This window comes from Sus scrofa, chromosome 3 (assembly GCF_054392235.1).
Source record: "Sus scrofa isolate SSC_HxYL_T2T_F1_AM1 chromosome 3, Sscrofa_HxYL_maternal_Yorkshire_Landrace_v2.0, whole genome shotgun sequence".
Taxonomy (NCBI): domain Eukaryota; kingdom Metazoa; phylum Chordata; class Mammalia; order Artiodactyla; family Suidae; genus Sus; species Sus scrofa.
Window position 1 is genome coordinate 118094554 of NC_139385.1, and position 24158 is coordinate 118118711.

At 39.4% G+C, this 24158-nt stretch overlaps 1 non-coding gene across 1 annotated transcript; it reads left to right on the top strand.

Annotated features, from left to right (window-relative positions):
- The first annotated feature begins 22792 nt into the window (after window positions 1–22792).
- On the top strand, window positions 22793–22984 carry LOC146404885 (U2 spliceosomal RNA). Its single transcript, XR_014842628.1, has one exon. It is a non-coding gene; the product is annotated as a U2 spliceosomal RNA (small nuclear RNA).
- The last annotated feature ends 1174 nt before the right edge of the window (window positions 22985–24158 follow it).

Genomic DNA, 24158 nt, shown 5'->3' on the forward strand with positions numbered 1-24158 from the left:
ATTTCGATAAAATCATATGGATTCAAGGGTATTCAGTGACATATTTTCAATTACTAAGTATGTGGGACAACTTAAACAGATATCAATAGAAGACTAATTAAATAAATGAAGGGATTCATTACAATGGAATAATGTGCAGCCTCTAAAGAAAATAAAGTAGCTCTAACGCATGCTGATATACATGACTGTAAGATATATTGGCAAATTGAAATAAATGTAGACTTGTGTGATATGCTCTACCTTGTATCCAAATAAAAAATATACACATTCTATGCACATACCAACATGAAATGTATCAATGATTGTAAAATATATATGCATTAATAATGACTTTTTCTAGAGGGTAAAATTTCAAAAGGTTTTTACTTTAATGAATTTCTTTTTCAATATTTTCTAAAATAAGTATACATAATTTAATAGAAAAAGAAAGAAGACTTTCAAAACACGCATGTGCATATTAGAAAATATTAATGGTAAATATTATGTCCAAATTCAACAAGGTAACAAGTATCAGCCATCAGAATGACAAGGTCCAAAGTGTTTAAGAGTATGAGTATGTGGGAAAGCAGGCACTAAGGGGTAGGAGGAAAGCCTTTGATTTTTTTTTTTAAAGGTTCTCATACCTGAGCATTTTCTTCATGCAGTCATGAAAAATGAACATTATATTGAATCCCATGTATGTCACATAAAATTGATAAGGACCGAGAAATGGAAGAAAAGGTATAATCAATCTTTAGGTGCAACAGTTTGCTTTCCTGTTAAATGTCTTTTACAAAAGCAATTACTAAGGAAGAAGTGAAACCTGAGCCAAAAGAAAAACAAACAAGTTATAACATAAGCCTTCAAACACCTTGGTAAGTTAGTTAGACTGGGCAAGTAACTGTCTCTGTGGAAACAGAATGCATCATGGGAATAGTGTATTTGGTGGTATGGGAAAGGTTCACATAAAGTAAAAAATCTTTCCTCACTTATTTCAACCTGCCAGCAATGTGAACAACCTACTGGCCAAACTATAAAATGGAAAGATAGGGCGGATTAAGATGGCGGAATAGAAAGACTGGAGCTCAACTTCTCTCCTAAAAAAAACAAAATTCACAACTAAAGCCTGAACAATCTCCACTCAAATGGACTGGAAACCTTAAAAAAGATACCCTACTCCAGAAGAAAAAGAGGAGGCTACATCAAGAGGTAGGAGGGGCGATTTCGTGATATAAACAACATCATACCTCCTGGGTAGGAAGCTCCACAGACTGAAAATTAACTGGTTCACAGGGAGAGACTCACATACAGGACTGAGAGTTCTGAGCCCCACATCAAACCCTCACATGCGGGGATCCGGTGTGGGAGAAAGAGCCCCTGGAGCATCTGGCATTGAAGGCCAGTGGGGCTTGTGCACAGGAGCTCACCAGGACTGGGGTAAACGGAGACGCCATTCTTAAAAGGTGCACATGGACTTCACGCACACTGGGTCCCAGGGCAGAGCGAGGTCTCCATAGGAATCTGGGTCAAACTTGATTACAGTTCTTGGAGGACATCCTGGGAGAAAACAGGGGTGAATGTGGCTTGTTGTGAGGGAAGGACACTGAAAGCAAAGCTCTTGGGAATATTGAGCAGCTGCCTTTCTCTGGAGGTGGCCATTTTGGGAAAATCTGGCCCCACCTGTCAGTCAGTGCTGAGAAGCCCCAGGGCAAACAACAATCCAGGTAGGATCACAGACCTGCCCCTCAGTAAACAGGCTACCTAAAGACCCCTCAGGCACACAGCTGCCTCTAATCCCATCCAGAGACTAAGCCCCACCCACCAGAGGGATTAGAATCAGTTCCACCCACCAGTGGGCAGGCATCAGCCCCTCCCATCAGAAAGCCTATAGCAAGCCCCTGTACCAACATCAGCCACAAGGGGGCAGACACCAGAAGTAAGAGAGGCTACAACTCTATCATCTGTCAAAAGGTCACCACACCAAACACCTATAAAAATGAAAAGACAGAGAACTGTAACTCAGATGAGGGAGAAAGGAAAAAACCCAGAAAATCAGCTAAGTGATCAGGAGATTCTCAGCCTCCAGGAAAAAGACTTTAGACTGTTGATGCTGAAGATGATGCAAGACATTGGAAAGAAACTGGAGGCAAAGATGGATAACTTGCAGGAAACACTGACCAAAGACATACAAGATATAAAACTTACACAAGAAGAGATGCAAAATACAATCACTGAAATAAAAAATTCACTAGAGGGAGCCAACAGCAGAATACAGGAGGCAGAAGAACGAATAAGCGAGGTGGAGGACAGATTAGTGGAAATGAAGGATGCAGAACAGAAAAGAGAGCAAAGATTGAAAATAAATGAAGAGCCGCAGCCAACTCTGTTACAGCGTTAAATGCACCAACATCCATATTATAGGGGTGCCAGAAGGAGAAGAGAGAGAGAAGGGGACAGAAAAAATATTCCAAGCGATAATAGCCGAAAACTTCCCTAACATGGGAAAGGAACCACTCACTCAAATCCAGGAAATGCAGTGACTACCATATAAAATAAACCCAAGGAGGAATACACCAAGACACATATTAATCAATCTGACCAAAATTAGAGACAAAGAGAAAATCTTGAAAGCAGCTAGGGAAAAGAAACAAGTAACATACAAGGGAACCCCAATAAGGTAATTGGCAGATTTTTCAGCAGAACCTCTGCAGGCCAGAAGGGAGTGGCATGATATACTTCACGTGATGAAAGGAAAAACCCTCCAACCAAGATGACTTTACCCAGCAAGGCTCTCATTTCAGATGTGAAGGAGAAAGCAAAACCTTCACAGAGAAGCAAAAGCTGAGAGAATTCAGCAACACTAAACCAGCCTTACAACAAATACTAAAGGAACTTCTCTAGGCAGGAAAGAAAAGGCAGCAACCAGAAAAAAAAATAACACAAATGACAAGGCTCACCAGTAAAGGTATATATAAAGATATGAGATCACCCATGCACAATTATACCACCAAAGTCAGAAATCATGAGAAGAGGTGGGTACAAATGCAGGACACTGGAGATGAATTTGCAATTAAGAGAACAACAACTTAAAACAATCTCATATACATATAGACTCTTATATCAAAACTTCAGAATAACTACAAACCAAAAATCTACAATTGATACACAAACAAGGAATATCTGAATAAGAAATATATCTCATAGTGAATAAGTGCATAATCCACCATGAAGGGGGTCATTCGACATCATTCTTGGAATGCTGAAGTCTTCTTAGATCTGATTCTGATTTCCTCTCCATCAAAGAATTTATGATAATTATAATAATGAAACTGTACAATTAAATAATACAGTCCTAAAATTGTATTATTATTAACCATTTCTCTCCATGGTACAATGTAAGGTCTATAATGTCTTCTTTATCACATCACCTAGAATGGTGTAATGCCTATATTGAAGAATCAGTAAGATGCAACAAATTGTGAGGGCATATTTATATAGTTACACTGTTTTTTAACCAATTTATGTATTTTATATTTTACTTATTTTCAGAGGGTGTATTATTTTTGTTATTCTTACCAGTTAAGTTATTCTTTTTATTATGCTATATAAAATATTTAATGGTATATAAGGCTTTCTTCTTTATAAATTTTAGTTGCACAATATACACAATTTTAATATAATGCTAATATTTAAAGAAAAATCAAAATGTAATAAATAATACTAAGTAGTAAAGATGAAAGCCATACAAAATGGAATAAAGTATAGAATAAATTTCCTATGTGTCTCAGCATATTTTCCATTCTACTTCAGAGGGAGTCACTTAATCTGTTTCTTAAGATCCATGATATAATAATCTGTATGAATGTTCTTGTGTTTAAATATATATATTTTATTCTGTAAAAATAAATAAATAAAATTAAATAAATAAGTAAATAATAAATAAAATGGAAAGAAATATTATTCTTCAGAGTTATAAAGCTATTGAAATACAAATAATGGTATAGAAGCATCTTCCAGCTTGGCATCATCCACTGGTACTGTGGTCTAAATGTTTTGTTTCCCCAAAATGCTTATGTTGAAATCCTAATCTCTAAAGGTAACGGAATTAATAGGTGGGGACTTGGGTGATTAGGTCATGTGGGTGGAGCCCTTATTAATAGGATTGTTAATAAAAGATCTCAAGAGTTCCCTAGCACCTACCACCACATGAGTTTTTACAGAAGTCTGAGACCCTCACCTGACCATGCTGGCATCCTGATCTTGGACTTTCAGCTTCCAGAACTAGAAGCAATATATTCCTTCCATTTATAAGCCCCCGAATTTATGGTATTCTGTTATAGTAGTCCAAAAAGAATAAGAACAGTAAATGAATCTTTCTCTTCAGGATTCCATCTGCCATTTTAAGGCTTAATTATGAGGGTGAGTTCAAGAAAGAATGTATGGCATGAAGAAGCATTTTTTTTCTAAGGGCTGGTTCATCAGATTTTACAGATGCATGAGAAGAGAGCAGGAGAAGCAGGGTGTGAGATACAAGGGGTTTGGCACAGTGAGGGGGAAGTTCTAGAGAAACTAGAGGGAAATGGAGGGTAGCAGTGGGGGATGGGCTGCCCCAAAACATGTTTAGGACTCTGAGAAATAGTTGCCTCCCAGAATAACTCCAGCTGACGTGCATGCTCAAGACATTGGCATGTGTGGGAGTATTCAGTTTCTATTAAGCAGGTAGAAGGACAAAGCCCAGGTTTTGGGAGGGTGAGATGATTCCATTGTCATACTCCACATCTCCTAAGTCAGAATTTCCAGGGTCAGGTCTTATAATCTGTGTTTGTTTTTGTTTTAACCTCCCAGCTGACTCTGAGTCATTAGGACCATCATCCACTATTGGGGCATGACTCCTATATTATACATCCCATTCTTTGCTGGTCATAATGCTATTATCTTTCAGACCAATTCTTTTCTCTGACAGGCTAAAGCATGGGAAATCATCTGAATTTTTCACTGGCCAACATTACAAAAACAGCTGGTAAGCAATTAAATCATTATTATCAAAAGACAAATTTTTCCGTAATATATCACTGAATTAAACGTACACAAAAGACAGGCTGTGTGATCAATCAGTATTTCTAAGCCCTTTTTCTGTCAAATTACAATTTTGAGTACTACAGGAAAACCAGTATATAATTTTATTTTGAGTCACCAAGGAAAAAGAATAACAAAATCTCATAAAGAGAAAAAAACGTTAAAAGTCATTTAGTCCGGAGTTCCCATCGTGGCGCAGTAGTTAACGAATCCGACTAGGAACCATGAGGTTGTGGGTTCGATCCCTGCCCTTGCTCAGTGGGTTAACGATCCAGCGTTGCCGTGAGCTGTGGTGTAGGTTGCAGACGCAGCTCGGATCCCATGTTGCTGTGGCTCTGGTGTAGGCCGGTGGCTACACCTCCGATTAGACCCCTAGCCTGGGAACCTCCATATGCCGTGGGAGTGGCCCGAGAAACAGCAGGAAAAAAAAGGCGCAAAAAAAAAAAAAAAGTCATTTAGTCCGACATCCTCTCTAATGCCTAAATCTCTACTACAGCACAACTAACAGGTGACTTTCTAGCCTGACCAAACCAGAAAATAGGAATTTATTAATTAATACCAAAAGAAGAAAATATAAACTTAAAGATGAAAAACACAACTATAAGCACATATGTGAAAGCAATCTCAGTCACCGAGAAAATTACAAGGTTGGACTTTTGCTCGTGTTTTCCTGGTGTTAATTCGATACACAAATCTGGATTTGGCCTAAACAAAAGGACTGCATCAAAGCACCAAACTATCCACACAGGATGGGCTTCCTTGAAAATACTGCCCTCATACTTACGCAGAAATAGCATACTCACTAAAAAATTCACAGATTGCAAACAGTTCTAAAGTTGGCAGCACTGAGCTAAGAAGCCACATTCTTATTGCACTATACATCCATTTTATTAAAAAAACAGGCAGATGGGCCATAGGCCATCATGATGACAACTGAGCCTGATTCTCCTCTTGTTCCTGGCATTCATCAGGCCTTCACCATGAGCTGCCAAGTACTGCTACAGATCTCCATAGGTACATGCGAGGTATTTACTACATGAGTTAAAGTGTCTTCCTTTAAGACTAGATTCGTCAAGTAAAATACAAGATGCCTAGCTAAATTTGAATCTCAGATAAACAACAAAGTTTTTTTTCTTTTTATGGCCACACCCATGGCAAATGGAAGTTCCCAGGCTAGGAGTAGAATTGAAGCTGCAGCTCTGGGCCTACACCAAGCTGCAGCAACACCAGATCCAAGCCACAGCTTGCGGCAATGCTGGATCCTTAACCCACTAAGCAAGGCCAGGGAGTGAACCCACATCTTCATGGATACTATGTCAGGTTCTTCACCCACTGAACCACAATGGGAACTCCCGACAAATAGTTTTTTAGTGTAAATATGCCCTATGCAATACTTGAAATTCATCCAGGGTAGAGGATTATTAGCTATAATTGTGCCACTTAATACCCAGACAGTTTCTAAGTAATCTAGAAAAACTTTCCTTGCAATATTTGGAATTTACACTAAAAAATATTTATCTGGAATTCCAATTAATTTGGCATCCTGTGTTTTTATGTACTAAATCCATCAACTCTATTTTGGACACATATATCACTTTAAATGCCCATTATAGGACAGCGAGTACTTGCCAGCCTATGCTGTGATTTAATCTAGACAAATCTGAGAATGACTACTGGTTGTTGGTTCCTCCTTGTTTGTTTCAAGAGACCAACCTTTTATCCACCTGACCTCTCCCCTGGGTTAACCAAGAATCTATGGAGTTCCCATCATAGAGCAGCCAAAATGAATCCAAATAGGAACCATGAGGCTGTGGGTTCGATCCCTGGCCTTGCTCAGAGGGTTAAGGATCTGGTGTTGCTATGAGCTGTGGTGTAGGTCACAGACACAGCTCAGATCCCGAGTTGCTGGGGCTGTGGCACAGGCCGGCAGCTGTAGCTCCAATTCAACCCCTAGTCTGGGAACCTCCATCGGTCGCTGGCGGGGCCCTAAAGATCAAAAAAAGAGAGAGAGAATCTGAACTAGTCTGGATTAGTTCCAACCAGCTATTGTAGGGCATGAAAGTTGGAAGCATTGGTCCAATACTGAGACCCAGATAAACAAGTCCCAAAGCCCAGGTGAGGCAGGCCCCACAGGGGCCCACCTAAGGGTCAAATGCAGATCAGAAGGGAAAGGTCTGTGGCAGGAGGATGTGTGTGACTGCTCTCACAGAGCAGCTGCAGCCAAACCAACAACAGAGAGCAGGTGCCGAAGGCACTGAGCCCATTTGGACAAAATCCCTCCCTCAAGTTCATGAAAGGCAATCTTGTATACACTTACCATGACTTTTCTCTGTGCCTTTCCTTATACTGCTCTGTTAGCCTTCTCTTGAAAAAGTGAAACAGCCATGACTTTCCAAATTCATGTCCCACCAGAGACAGTGGCAGGAAAAGCAATCCATGATCCTTAAAAGAAGGATTTTTTTTACCTCATGTTTTACCTCATGTTCCCAAGGTGGCAGTATGCCAAAGAGACTAAAAGTTTCCTGCAGCAGACCCAGGGAACCAAGTGCAGTCAGAAGGTGTGTGTTAAGTTGTGGGGGAATGATAAGAGGAAGATCACAAAGGGAGAAGTAGCACACAGGTGCTGTTTAAGATAAGTCTTTTTGACATCACCGTTCCTCATGAGACCCCTGAAATCCTTCCCAGAGCACACTGTGCTTGCTTCAACTCAGTGGTGCCCTGACTACCTTCCTTACTGGATGCTTTCTCTCAGTGTCCACCAAGTACACAAAGACCTTTGGCCAAGAGCCAATGGGACGCAGAGCACTATTGCTGCTTGACAGACGGACCCTCCATAGTTGGTTGGTGCGCTGGATGCTGCCTGGACACAAAGCCAGATACGCCTGTGTTCAAATCCCAGCTCAATCACTTTTTCACCATGTGCCAGTGATAAGGTTACTTAACCTATCTGCATCTCAGCTTCAAAAATCTACAAAAAAAAAAGAGATTATAAAGCCTCCTTACATGGAGGTGCTGCCCACTGAATGAAATAATGGTAACAAAGTTAAACATAATAAGAACACAATTAACATTGATTAAACCCCCCACCTTCTACAATAATTTATAGAGATGGGGGAATCCATCTTTAACTTTGAAAGACTCTAAATGTGTAAAATCAATAAATAATGATAATCTTATGAAAAGAATTTCTTTTGATAAGTAGAAGTGAATGAAATTACAAAATCTAAGGAACACATGGAAATTAGCAAACCCATATGACATGAAAGTTTGGTAAGGTATTAAGAGAACTGACAAACACACCTACAAGTACCCTTTCTCATTTGGCCTCAAAGACTTGTATGAAACCAAAATAACTAGTGAAGTATTGAGTAATTGGATAAGTTTAAGAATTTAAGAATCCTGGAGTTCCCGTCGTGGCGCAGTGGTTAACGAATCCGACTAGGAACCATGAGGTTGCGGGTTCAGTCCCTGCCCTTGCTCAGTGGGTTAACGATCCGGCGTTGCTGTGAGCTGTGGTGTAGGTTGCAGACGCGGCTCGGATCCTGAGTTGCTGTGGCTCTGGCGTAGGCTGGTGGCCACAGCTCCGATTAGACCCCTAGCCTGGGAACCTCCATATGCCGCAGGAGCGGCCCAAGAAATAGCAAAAAAAAAAAAAAAAAAAAAAAAAAAAAAAAAAGAATTTAAGAATCTTTAAATCTTAACAAAGATCCAGGACAAAGAGTGATCAGCAAATTATTAAGATTTTCCTGATGTTACTAATCTGAAAGATGTTACAAATATCAATGAGCAAAGATAAAATAATACAAAAAAATAAGCTTAGAAACAGGCGAGATACAGCTATATAAAACTCAAAGTGAAAAATGCTAACTCGTGCAAGTGAGAAACTTGCTGTGCCCAAGGGACTGGAGGAAATAGGGAACTAATAATGAAAAAAGACACCAAGGGACAAACAAGAATAGCAAATTAGAAAGGAGTTTATATTATGGGCTTGGCCAAGGAAAAAAAAGGAACATCACTGTTTAAGTATATGTACAAAATTGAGTATTATTTCACTGTGAAAAAAAAATTATGTATGTAGCAAAAATCTACTGAGATTGCTTTGAGGATGACACACCAGGTTTGGGGATTCAAAAGGTCACAGTTATATCTAATGTGAGGGGAATGAGAAGCAAGGAATTAAAGCACTATAATAAAGGAAATGATAGTTCCCAGGGAGAGGAACAAGGGCAGCTGAGTGGTTCATAAAAAATGGACAGCACATGAATTTAGTCCATAAATATGGGAAAATGACGTGTAATGCAGGATGGCATCTTGTCTGAACAGAAATTAAGAAAGAGGAGGGATTTTAGAAAGAGAAATGGAGTGTAATAACCTAGAAAACCCATGAAGACGAAACCATGAATCTAATACTGCCCAAGGAGCAAGGGCAAGCCCATGTCTCCAGGCCTTTAAACCATCTGTAAGAGAATGTCCTTCCTCCTGTGATACAGTCTTGTTGGTGCAATGGACCAAATGACCTACAGAACTCTTGCTGGGAAAAGGTTTATGATAGGAAGAAACATATGTCCTGCGCTCATAGAGAACATCTCTCAGATAAGAATGAAGCAGAAATCCTGGCTCCCTATAGTTATTACATGTCCCAAGACCCAGTTTCGGCAGCAATCCCAAAAACTCAAGGCAAATTCAACTTAGTATGTGACACTTTCATTAGCAGAAAAGATATGTGGCTTCAACACATTTCTTCTACTTAGAAAGTTTCTGACAACAGTCAAACAATGTAGGAGAATTAGTGATGTGTTCCAGGACTCCAGAATAAGGAAGAGTTACAGTACTAAAAAAAAAAAAAAATGAATTAAGTGGTAACTATTATAATGTCAAAAGTGACAGAATTATAAAAGTTATATCTGGGAGTCTTGGAATGTAGGAAGAAAAGGGCAGGGATTGCATTAAGTCTGAGAAATAAGAAGGAGGCAGGGTCTTTCTGTGGTCAGGCAGGAGACTGAGGTACAGAAAGCTCAATAAATATGTAAAGGAAAGTAAAAAGGTAAAGGGAAGGCAGAAAGGAGGAAAGAAAGAAGACCCACACTAGGATTTTCTCTACACCATTAACTGGGAAATCCCATAGACGACAGTGAGTGAAATTCAGAGTTCTGACTCAAAGTATCCAGTTATGCATAAATTGCAACAGAATATCACATTATAAGGAGCCTACGGCTACTCCCAATGGGGAACGTGGCCTCAAGGATTTTGTAGTAAAATCATGCACTCTCTGTCACATAACTATTCTCATTTTGAGAAACCACGCTTGGCTTGCTACTGAGCCTGGTAGAAACTGAACGTCTTAGAATGGAAAATGAAGAAACATGGAACTAGGTGCTTTCTGATTTTAATAACCCATAAATATAAGTATGCCCCATAGCTCCCCATTATCAAATGGATGAAGCGTTTATGAGATCAGACTTCAGCATATCCTAAAGGCATGAGCAGGTGGCTCCCCACCCTGGCATGGCTGCTCCTAAAGTCTCATTCTTTAAGGCTATGTAATCACTTCTCTGTTAACCTACTTTCAAGGTTTCGAAAGAATTTCTCTATGTCCACTTGACTAAGAGGACATTTTAAGCCTGTCCTACAGACACTTCTATCCAATATGCTGGCACCAGAAGTGGACTACTGCAGTGAGTGGATCACCGAGCAGTTCCTCCTGTGGGTGACTATTCTTGGAAGCAAAGAAAACCTAAGGTCAGAGTTTATATCAAGTCATGGACAGTGGTCAATGGTTTATACAGATCGTCAACTTGACTTGATCAAATTCCTTGGGAGATGCAAGAAGAGGAAATTCAGGAAAGAGCTATACACAAGGACCTATCAGAATGGATCCATATTGCAAGAATCTTTTTTTTTTTTTTTTTTTTTTTGCTTTTTTTAGAGCTGCACCTGTGACATATGGCGGTTCCTAGGCTAGGAATCAAATTGGAGCTACAGCTGCCAGCCATAGCCACAGCCACACCAGATCCTAGCTGCATCTGCAACCTACACCACAGCTAAAGGCAACACCAGATTCTTAACCCACTGAGCAAGTCCAGGGATGGAACCTGTAACCTCATGGTTCCTAGTCAGATTCATTTCTGCTGTGCCACAATGGGAACTCCCAGAATGCAAGAATATTTTGTCCCACATGAACGATGAGCAAAGGGCCTCCACCAGAGAGAAGGTTTTCCATAAAAAGTTACTTGTTAGCCTCTTTCCCCCACCAACCCATGGTTGCTCATTGAGTTCATTAATAAGGTGACCATGGAGGCAGGAATGGAAGTTAGGCATAGGTTCAACAATGTGGACTTTCTTTATACTCCAGGATAGAGAAAGAGGGCACAGGGAAATAGTATGAAATGAGTTTGAGAAGTTAGAGATAGATCATAGCAGACCTTTAGCACAAGGATGTTGGTCTTTATCTAAGACAAGTGGGAAGCCATGGTAGTATTTAAAGTGTTGGGAGTAAAGAACATATAAAACATGTTCTGGGTGCAAAATATTTTGGAGAGGAGGAGGCTCCAGTAGCCGATGAAAAAGGAGTAGCCATACTCGAGTGCCGTAGTAAATAAGTAAGATGATGGATTGGAGAAATATTTGGAAGTTAACATTTATCAGGATTTGTGATTGAGCAGATGTGCAAGGTGAAGAAGACAGGAAGGAGGATGCAGGACCCTATCACCAAGACAGGAAAACAATGGAAAGGGACAAAAGGAAGGAAACTGTCCTTTGGATAGAAACCTACTCCCAACTAATATACACAACTCCTGCAAGCAACCATCTCAAAAGAGTAAGTCAATTTTAAATGATCAAAAAGTTGAGTCAGGCTCTGCCCTCAAAAATATATGCCCACTGATGCCTTTTTTTTTTTTTTTTTTTTTTTTTGTCCTTTTACTATTTCTTGGGCCGCTCCTGCAGCATATGGAGGTTTCCAGGCTAGGGGTCCAATCGGAGCTGTAGCCACCGGCCTACACCAGGGCCACAGCAACGCGGGATCCGAGCCACATCTGCAACCTACACCACAGCTCACGGCAACGCCGGATCCTTAACCCACTGAGCAAGGCCAGGGATCGAACTTGCAACGTCATGGTTCCTAGTCGGATTTGTTAACCACTGAGCCACAATGGGAACTCCAACTGATGCCTTTTTTAAAAAATATCTTTTAAAAAATAAAAAGTCAAAGCCTATGTCACCTCACTCCACAGTAGGAAGTAAAGGGCATTGTACTGGTTTCCCAGGCCACCACAAATTACTGGAAACAAAGTGTCTCAAGAGATTAGTAGAAGTCCAAAACCATCGTCAGTAGTACCATGCCCCCTCCAAAGGCTCTAGAGAAGAATCTTTCCTCGTCTCTTCCGGGTTCTACTGGTTCCTTGACTGACATTGGTTATGACCGTATAACTTCAATCTCTGCTTCCTTCTTCACATGGCCTTCTTCCCCCTGTTTATCTCTGTGTCATCTCCTTTACTATCTCTTATTAGGACACCTTCCTTGGATATGGGGCCAACCCTAAAACCAGAATGATCTCACCTTGAAATTCTTAATTACCTTTGCAAAGACCTTATTTCTAAATAATATCACATTCACAAGTACTGTGGGTAATGGTTTATACACATCTTTTGGAGGCCACTATTCAATATACTACAGATATAAAATATAAATAGATTGCTTAGATACAATTTACTTAGACACACTTAGATAAGTTTCAGCTAAAGCAGCATTCATTCTCCAGACAAAAAAATTCCTTGAGATGCTCAAAATAAAATCTTATTTTGGTAAAGTAAGTTTGGGAAACACTGAATACTATATACTCTTCTTATGAGTTATCATTTCCGTATACATATTTCAGTTCTGAGAAGCCCTGCAGTAATGAAGCCCATTCAAGTTGTTCAACCATGAATTTTCCAAACTTATTTGACCTATAACCTTTTCTTTTTTTGGTCACATGACACCTACTGACATCTGAAAAACCATGACCCATGGAGCATACACAGATATGTTAAATTAAAATATAATCAATTCATAATCAGTAAGCATAAATGGTCTGGGTTTCTGGATATTTCTCAATTTTGATGGGGAAGAAGAAAATGAAAGGGTAGGCCATAAAGTGACCACTGAATTCAAGAGGAAAGGTAAGCTGGAGTATGCAAGCAGTATGCTGGGGAAGGTACAAAAGGATTGGATTGGAAGCTCAAAATAATTTTTCTCAACGAATTCTTTATTCACTTCAAACTGTGAGGAGTCAACACAAGCAGTGAAACAGGTTTTTGGTTGATTACTTAGATTTTTTTATTTGTTGATGTGGTTTTGGTTTCTTTCAGTCAAGTAAAAGCATGTACAGCACCTTAGTGATTTATAGTCATTTTGTTTTGTATTTTCTCAAACATGATGATTTCCTTGTAAAAGGGCATGTTTCCCAAGGGATTTATTAATCGACAAGCCACTGTAATTGTATTTCTGTCATTCTGACTTCTCTCTGTAGTTGCTTCTAAAAGCAATAGTCTTTCTTCACTTAGCTCCCCAGCAACCGAATACATATAACAGAGTGACGTCTTCATCACTGTGAATCCTGATGCTTCATCGAAATAATCTATAAACCTATGCATCTCTGCCTTTTGGCCAAGGCCAGTAACTAAGCCCCACTTAACTGGAGATCTGGTCACTTCCAACAGCCAACAACTCCTCGTAATAGCAAGCAACTCCTCAGCCAAGGTTTCAGAGAAAACACAAGTCTCTCATCCATGGGAAGTTCCTTCCAGATTCCTGTACCATATGCAGCACTGTTATCCTGCTTCCTATCCATGCCCTGTGTGAAAGAGACACAGCAGATCTCTCAGCCTCTGGTATCATTTCTTCATTGGCCATACCAAAGCTGAGCTTTAACTTCCTCTTTCTAGGAAGAAAGATGATGTGCACTCCAGGCTTCTCATTCACTGAGAAATTCATACTTTCCCCTCCATAGACCAGCCAACCAAGACAGCAGTCAGTGGGTAGAGGTTCTGGCTCCTTCCACTATTCTTTTCCCACCTCCAGATTTTAGCCAGAACTACTGCTCTCAAAGGTTTGTATCACAGTAAGCTCAGAAACACTATTAAAGAGTTTCTTGATCATTATACCCTATATATGAAGTCCCATATCATTAAGGAAATGAAACATTTTATTTGATGCAAAAATAAACATAGTTTATAGGTTATGAGATTACCATAATGTGTATTAGCCAAAAAAAAGAAAAGCAGCACACACAATCTGATTCCATGAATGTGATTCCTTAGAATTAGCCTAATTTTGAATACATTTGGCTTAATTTGAAGTTTATTTTTAATTAAAACACAATAATAATACAAATGATACATATATGTGAGAGGTTTTTCCCAACTGAGATTCAGGAAGCACCACTATATCATATATTAAGCATCACCACAGAATCTAGACTGAGAGGAACTTCCATGGCAGCTCTAAGACAGGAGTCCTTTCTCTAAATTTGCCCTGACAAATGGATTCAGCCCTGAGTTCAATCTCTGTCAATGTGGAAGAAGTTCTAGGGAAGAGACTCTTCCATCACAGACAAGTTCTTACTGAAGGAGGACTGGTAGTGCTTTTCTTTCTTAGGAAAAAAATTTAAGCCAAATTGCCCTATAGCAGGAGACAAGGTTGACAAATGTCAGGTCCTAGGGGAAATAGCAAAAGATTTTTATTTTGGAAGTTGTAACTTCAGAGACTAACAATAACAACCCAATGATTCAAATTTAAAGGGTAATGGCTTTTGAACACTTCTAAGTAACTTAGAAAGTTTATCTGTAGTGTCCAGCTGTCAAAGAATAGAACAGTCTTTGCCCTTCCTCTAAACACCTCTACATTTTTTTCCCTGAATCCAATACTCCCTCCCTGCTTTGCATATGTGCGGCCAATGCACTTGCTCAAATGCTCCAAGGACAGCCAGGGTCACTAACTCCTTCCTGGATTACCACAGTAAGCCCCACTGTCACCAAACTCTCCCCAGTTTTAGGTCATTCCACTCAGATGTCAAGGTGAGATTCTTTGAAAAAAAAAAAAAAAAAAAAAGGACAAAACGAGCAAACAAACAAAAACATTACTCATTTACTCATGCACATATCCTGCTAGGAAACTTCTGATGGATCTTTGTTACCCAAAGGGCAAAATTATTCAATTCACTGAATATTTTTTCAGTGTGTACCTTATGCCAGCCACTGCTAATCAGCATCCCTGTTGCTTCAAAGTACTTGCACAGGGTAAGCATCAATGTGAATGACTTGGAGTTGGATAGAACCTGGTGCCTAAGAAACCACTGGGCACATGCTTGAGAATGTTCTTGTTCTTATGTTCTTGAAAAATACCAATGTATTTTTTAAGAAATATGTGTATTCCTATGATATCTTTTTGAATTCATCATATTATATGTTTATAAATCTACTTTCCGCAACAATATGTAAGCTCTTCAAGGGCAAGAATTGTGCATTTCTTATATTTATAGCCCCAGTTCCCAGCACATACTAACCATTAATTTATTACTTGAATATATAAATTGCTAAAGAAAAACACAATCCAAAGCTCAAAAAAAAAATCATTAATCTCATCGTTATTTTGAGTTAACTCTGTTCTGTAATGTGAGAAGAAAAATATCTTTTTTTGCAATAATCATATTTTAAATGTGCCCAGTTAAAATGAGAAAAAGGAGGACAGAGATTACACTCAGGATGGACTCAAGAATCAAATCAAGAGGGGGCTATGAGTTTGGAAAAAGCAAACAATCTTGATGAGAAGGAATTTATTAAATGCCTGAAAGAGGGACTGTACAAAAAAGAACATCTTTCTGAAGGATGTAGTAGTTCATTCATGCAGATACTCATTCAAACATTAAATCATGCTTTATAGAATGTTTGCTAATTATAATTCCTTCAATATTATGTTCACTGGAATATTAAGGAACTTCCAATTCATTCCCTCATTAACTCATTTAATGTTTCATGCTGCACCTACTCTAGGTCCTATTCTAGACGTTTGAAATACAGGTGACTCGGCCAAACCATGTTCCTACTCCCTTGGAATTTGCACAGTATTGAGAGCAGCTGGGAGACATCTAAATAAGGACAGACATCTAAGACTAGAGAGAAGAAAGGGAGAATGGAAGAAGAAAAGGAAAAAGAGGGAAGGGAAGGGACATACCCAGTGGCCATAGTACTGTGCGGAGATTTGAAATAGAAGAAGTGAAAGAGAGTGATCAGCAACTATTTTAAATGGATTGTTAAGGAGGGTGTCTCTGAATGATAAAAGCAAGACAGCCAGGTATGATAATGGTATGTAAGCATTCCAGGCAGAGATACTACGTAGTACAAATTATAATTGCTAAAAACTGTAATTCCTATAAAATGAAAATGAAAAACATAATTGAAAAACAAAACACACACACAGAAATACATAAAGTTTTCTTCCATTTCTGATTACTATGAATTCACCCTTTAACTGAAGTCCATAAAAATACTCTCATTGCTGAGTGACATAAAAACTTAAACATCAAAAAAAAAAAGAAAAAAAAATCTGAACCAAGAGTTTTAAAACAAAAGTAAAGAATCTTTTGGGTTACTTGGCTAAAGAAACCTAATCTGGTCAATACATATTATCTTGAAAAGGATACTGTAACTTAAAATTTTAACTATTCATTTTCCCACCATTTTATTAGTCTTCAGTGCTTCTGGAAAATCTACAAATTCCTTTTGTACTGACTACCACCAGTATAGAGAAATCCTGGTTCATTATTAAAATGAAACAATAAAAATTCTATCCAAGTATTCAGAATGCTGGGCTTTCTTCATGGATGAGGACATCTGGTGAATTTATAGTATCTCATCAATCATCATAACCTCTATTAGGTTACGAAAATCATGGTATTTAAAGTTTCCAACTCCGCAATCAACAGAGGCACTGAATGGACAAGTAAAATGGCTGACTTAAAATCACCGACAAATTTTTCAAGAAAATCCAGGCACTGGGTCATAACTCTACATATTACCCTACATATCTATACCTTTGATCTAAATACAAATGAGAATGAATTAAGGAAACACCAATGTACTCCTCCTTTTTAAATAAATTAAAAGGCTTTATTTTAATTGAATAGTGAGAATTACAAATAATGAGGTCTGTTTTGTGTTTTCCACACTGAAGATGTTTATGGTATAAGAAAATCAGTTAAAGCAAAATTCCACAAAGTCTCTGTCTCAGTTACAACTGTTCTTCACAACTCCTGTCTACAAAAGTCATTATACTGTAGCTATAAAAAGAACAGGATTGAGTCAACTCCAAGGGAACTTAAGTAAGAGCAGGGGAGAAAATTCAGCAACATCACTGAATAAGACATTCTTCATCATTTCCTCCCTCAATAACAACTTGGCATCCATCCTTGAACAAAAGTGCCTTTGTAGGAGCTGTGGGACCCAGCACTATACTCCAAAGAACCTGGGAGGAGTCTTATCCATCCATATATGGGGTAATAGGCATACAAATACCTGGACCCCAGTTGAAGACCATGCAGTGGCCCATTAACTGGCTCTAGACACTCCAGAAGGACACTGTATTAGATAATTATCCACAGATGAAAGAACCTTTTTGGAAGTCCAAGATTCCAGTCAAGAAGTTCCAGCTCACCAGTGGAGAAAAAAAAAGTGTGGACACATTAGAGAGAGTAAGAGGAACACTATGACCACCCATGTCATACCTCTCCCAAAGTGGTACCACTCAATGCCAAGTAAGACCTTATGTGAGTGAGGGCCCAGATACCCAGCTGTCCGGGACACTGCCAGAGAGGTCCATTACTAGTTTCAGTCCAAGGTGCTGACATAGGAGGCTCTTAAACTCTCCTCTTCCCAGACACACTGAAAGTATAGCTACACATGGAGCAATTACCTCTGAAAGAAATCCAGGAACTAGCTGAGCAACTCCTAACATGAAGCAAATGAGAAACACATAGGGAAGACTGGGGTTTACAACTCTTCCAAAAAGGTCCTTTCATCCATGGATGATCACCTAATTGTGTCCTCCTGGGGCTTCCACAACACAGCCTAGAGGGTCTAGAGCCAGTTAACAGGCCATTGCACAGTCTGCAGCTGGGGTCCAGGTCTTTGTATGCCTCTTATCATCAACCCCAACCCCACCATAACACTGTACAATTGGGAAGGAATTCCCAACTCCCAGTTTCCCCCTGAGAAGCAAAGGGTTTGGACTCAACAACTTGCACCCAACTTTTGAGAATCCCACCTAAAGAATGGGCTCCCAAAATACCTACCTCTGAAACATAACACAACCTGTATCCACAATATCCTCAAGATTATAGAAAACAAAGAGTTCTTAACTGGCTCCAAGGATTCACTGTAACTATATCCAGGCCCACAACAGAGGGAGCAGATAAAACATATCCACCTCCAAGTGTTTCCCTGGAAAGGGACTATGTGCATCCATTAAAATCAGCTGCCTTAGGGTCAGGCTTCTAATATAGCACACATCTAGGGGCTGACTGCCATCCCCTTCTAAGAACAAGGAAGCCAACAGACACCTCCTCTGCCTCTTCCTTCTAGCCCATTCCAAATCACCACTATTTCCCTGGGGAGGAGCTTATAAATATGTCTGAACCCCAATTTTGGCAGCTGCCACCTGAGGAATAGGTCTCTGGATTGCCTTTAGCAAATGAAGAAACAGTTTTCAAAGTGCTATTATACCCAGAGCACAGTGCGGAGTGAGGGTGGAAAAATGTTCATCTCACTAGTCTCCCCCTAAAAAGGGTCTATCTCCATACTTTAAATGCTACTGAGAGTCAACCATCTAATTTATCACACTTCTAGGGCCTGACTGCCATTTCACCTGGAGACTGGGGAAACATGAGGACACCTCCCTTGTCTTTTCTCTATACCCTACTGCAAGCCATCTATATCCCACTAGAAGGAGCTTGTACATATATGTTCCAGCTTTTGTGGCTGCAGTCTAAGAGACTTGACTTCCTGCCTCTCATTGCCAACAGAGCAGAAGATCCACAAGACTGTAGCAAACAAGGAAGCACTTCCTAATGAGCACAAGACATCCCCCCGACTGGCTTTATACTCAGGCAAGTGCAAAGGGAACAGGTAAAAACATCCATCTCCCATTTCTCCTGAGAAGGAGTATAACTACCTATCTTCCCAGCTGCTACCTGAGGGTCTGACTTTCCATCAACCTACAACTAGATGCTGGGTGCAGTTCTCCACTCTCAGCTACTACAAGGAACTGAGAGCAAAGAAGGTGACATGGACAATTAAAAAAGTTTAGGAGAAACTAAAAACTCAGGCTATGGTGATTGATGAGCTTCATATTCTACATAAAACCACTCTATCAAGACCAGGAGGGGTGGTTGTTTTAGCTAATGCACAAGAAACAACACAGAGACTCAAGGAAAATGAAGAAACAAAAAATTTGCTCCAAACAAAAGAACAAGACTAGCATGAAAGATCTTATGAAATAAAGATAAATGATTTACCTGATAGTTCAAAATAATGGTCAAAAACAGGCTCCCATCACAAAGCAACAGAAATAAAAACAAAAATAAACCAATGGGACCTCATCAAACTGACAAGCTTTTGCACAGCAAAGGAAACCCAAAAGAAAACAAAAAGACAACTTACAGAATGGGGAGAAAATAGTTTCAAATGATGCAACGGACAAGGGTTTAATCTCTAGAATATACAAACAACTTATAAAATTCAACAGCAAAAAAGTCAACCACCCAATAGAAAAATGGGCAAAAGACCTGAATAGACATTTTTCCAAGGAAGATATACAGATGGCCAACAAAGCACATGAAAAAATGCTCAACATCCCTGATTATTAGAGAAATGCAAATCAAAACTACCATGAGATACCACCTCACACCAGTCAGAATGGCCATCATTAATAAGTCTACAAATAACAAATGCTGGAAAAAGTATGGAGAAAAGGGAACCCTCCTGCACTGTTGGTGGGAATGTAAGCTGGTATAGCCACTACGGAGTACAGTATGGAGGTACCTTAGCAATCTACACATAGAACTACCATATGACCCAGAAGTCCCACTCTTGGGCATATATCCAGACAAAAATTTCCTTTAAAAAGACACATGCACCCACATGTTCATTGTCAACATGAATTTTGCTTGTCACAATAGCCAGGACATGGAAACAACCCAAACGTCCATCAACAGACAATTGGATTAGGAAGATGTGGTATCTTTACACAATGAAATACTACTCAGTCGTAAAAAAGAATGCAATAATGCCATTTGCAGCAACATGGATGGAACTAGAGACTCTTATCCTGAGTGAAATAAGTCAGAAAGAGAAAGACAAATACCATATGATATCACTCATATCTGGTGCCTAATATACAGCACAAAGGAAACTTTCCACAGACAAGAAAATCATGGACTTGGAGAATAGACTTATAATTGCCCAGGAGGATGGGGAGGGGGTGGGAGGGATCAGGAGCTTGGGGTAAATGGATGCAAACTGTTGCTCTTGAAATGGATTTACAGGAGTTCCCATCGTGGCGCAGCGGTTAACGAATCCAACTAGGAACCACGAGGTTGCGGGTTCGATCCCTGCCCCTGCTCAGTGGGTTAATGACCCGGCGTTGCCGTGAGCTGTGGTGTAGGTTGCAGAGGCGGCTCGGATCCCGCGTTGCTGTGGCTCTGGCGTAGGCCAGCGGCTACAGCTCCGATTAGACCCCTAGCCTGGGAACCTCCATATGCCACGGAAGTGGCCCAAAAAAAATAGCAAAAAGACAAAAAAAAAAAAAAAAAAGAAAGAAAAAAAAAAGAAATGGATTTACAATGAGATTCTACTGTGTAGCACTGAGAACTATGTCTAGATAGTTACATCGCAACACAACAGTGGGAAGAAAAATTATGTATACACGTATGTGTAACTTGGTCCCCACGCTGTACAGTGGAAAAAAAATTTTTTAAATAAAAAATAAAAACAGGCTCCCCAAGGTCAGGAGAAAAATGCATGAACCAACTGACAATTTCAACAAAGAGAAAGAAAATACAATCACTCCTTGGAGATACTGAGGGTTTGATTCCAGACCACTGCAATAAAATGAACATGGCAATGAGAAAGTTACATGAATTTTTTTGTTTTACAGTGCATATAAAAGTTATGTTTACATCTTAATATGGCCTATTAAGTGCAATAGCATTATGTCTAAAACACATACCTTAATTAAAAAATACTTTATTGCTAAAAAATTCAAACCATCATCTAACCACAATCATGGTCACAGAAGACTGGGGTAATTTCTTAAAATAAGACAATGTAGTTTGCTGCATTGATGAGCTCTTACTTCCACAAGCAATTTCTCTGTAGCATGCAATGCTGATTGACAGCATTCTACCCACAGTAGAACTTCTTTCAAAACTGGGGTCAATTCTCTCAAACCCTGCTCCTTCTTGAACAACTTAGTTTATGTAACATTCTAAATCCTTTGTTGTCATTTCCACAAGCTTCATAGCATGTTCACCAGGAGTAGATACCATCTTGATTAGCCAATTACTTTGCTCATTCAGAAAAAGAAATTCCTAGTCCATTAAAATTTTATCATGAGATTGCAGTAATTCAGTTGCATGTTCAGGCTCCACTTCTAGTTCTCTTGCTATTTCCACCACATTTGCAGTTACTTCTTCCACTGAAGTCTGTAAAACAAAGAATGTCACCTGCCATCCAGATCTAGAAGGATCGCGTCATTAGCCACTGCAATCAATGACCTACAGTACACCGTGAAAGGATTTCAGGATGAAAAACAGGTTGAAGTATGCTGTGTTTTAGACATATGAGCTCCTAGAGAGTTAAGATGTATATGTAAGGAAAAATTTCAATGACCCCAAATTCTTGCACCTTCCCATACATAGATAAGCACCAAAATCATCAAACTGAAATGTCTAGTTTTTGTGAATAGTAATAATCTTCTACCAAGATGTATGCTTGACTACATGTATTTGCAGCCAAAAAATGTGTATATACTAGCTACTCCTCTACCTCTTCAGAAAAATCCTTAGATTTTTCTAGCCTGTCTCCTAGGCTAGAGTCTTCAGTAAGGTCCTCAAATAAAACTGAAATGCACAGCTCTCACATTGTGCATTTTTTATTTCAGTTGACAGTTCTGGCGACCAAAGACACCCAGAGCAGATGCCACTCCTTCCCTGGAACTCAACGAGGATCCAGAGCCTTGGTACCATCAAGGAAACTTTGTGCCCATCTATCTCTTCTGTGAGTCCAGATGATTTAGTCTAGGCTCCACATCTGGATCTCCCATATTTATTGACCATACTGATTTTTATTCAGTGGTGGATAAAAAACATACCTGACTTCTCAGGCACTGGGAGTTTCTCAGGTTGAAAGACACTTGGAAGATTTTGCTTAGCTGAAAATTGCTGAAAAGATTTGGACTGGGTGATTTAGTTAATGGGTTGGTTGGAATCTTTTCTTGAATTAGTTACAACAGAGTTAATCAGAATAAAAGTAAAGCTATCACATGAGAGCTTTTAGCTCAGAAGATAAAGTGACACAGCTCTTCCTGGCCAGATACAGCTCTCTCAGGCAATAGAAAAATGTACAGGAGTGGGAGAGGTGAGTCCTCATATGGTGACAGGGTCCCCCAGGGAATCTTACTAATTAATTAAAAACTCACTTGTCTATCGCTTCTCGGAACTTTTGGCTAAGAGCAAGTGTAGTATCTGTTCTTATCAGTTTAATATCTGATACGTCCTTTATCCGAGGACAATATATTAAACGGATTTTTGCAGCAGGGAGTTGGAATAGGAGCTTGCTCCGTCCACTCCACACATCGACCTGGTATTGCAGTACTTCCAGAAACGGTGCACCCCATTCTCCCCCTGTCGTTGTTGAAGAGTAAACTCAGAAAGCGCTTACGGCCTTAAAAAAAAAAAAAAAAAAAAAAAAAAAAAAAAAAAAAAAACTCACTTGTCTGGGGATGCACACATAAATTTTGGCTTTAGTGTTCTAAGCCAAATACTAGTGTTCTAAAGAGGCAACAGCATTTTAGACTGCTGGAGGGAGAAACTAAGGCATGTAAAAGAGCTGAAATAACTCTAGGGTGACACCTACAGGAGCTAAGATCAAAAGAGTAAGTAGGCCCACCACCTGTTTTTGTTTTTTGGTTCTGTATTATTATTAAAGTATGCTTGATTTATAATATTTCTTCAAGTTCTACTGTACAACAAAGTGACCCAATAACACACATTTCCCTGTGCTGTGCAGCAGAGCCCCACTGCCCATCCATTCCAAATATAACAGTTTGCATCCAGAAAACCTCACAAGATGCCCATCTATCTCACTCCCTCCTCTTTCCCCCCAGAGAACCCCAAGTCTGCTCTCCTTGACCATGATCTGTTTCATTTTTTTTTTAGATAGGATCATCTGCTCCAAGATTTATATTCCACAAATAAGTGATAACATATGGTGTTTGTCTTTCGCTTTCTGGCTTACTTCACTTAGCATGAGAATCTCTATTTTGATCCATGTTGTTGCAAATGGCATTAGTTTTTATGGCTGAGTAATATTCCATTGTATACATGTACCACATCTTCTTAATCCATTCATCTGTCAATGGACATGTAGGTTGTTTCCATGTCTTGGCTATTGTGAAGAGTGCTGCTATGAACATAGGGGTCCATGTATCTTTTTCAATGAAAGGTTTGTCCAGATATATGCCCAGCAGTCGGATTGCTGGATCATATTGTAGCTCTATATTTAGTTTTCTGAGGTAACTACATAAGGTACCTCTACTGCTTTCCATAGTGGTTTTACCAATTTACATTCCCACAGACAGTGAAGGACAGTTTCCTTTTCTCCATCCCATGTCAGCATTTGTTATTTGGTGACTTGTTAATGCTGTCCATTCTGACTGGTGTGAGGCGGTACCTCATTGTAGTTTTTATTTGCATTTCTGTAATAATTAGTGATGTTGAGCATGTTTTCATATGCCTGTAGACCATCCATATGCCTTCTTCAGAGAAATATCTATTTAGATCTTCTGCCCA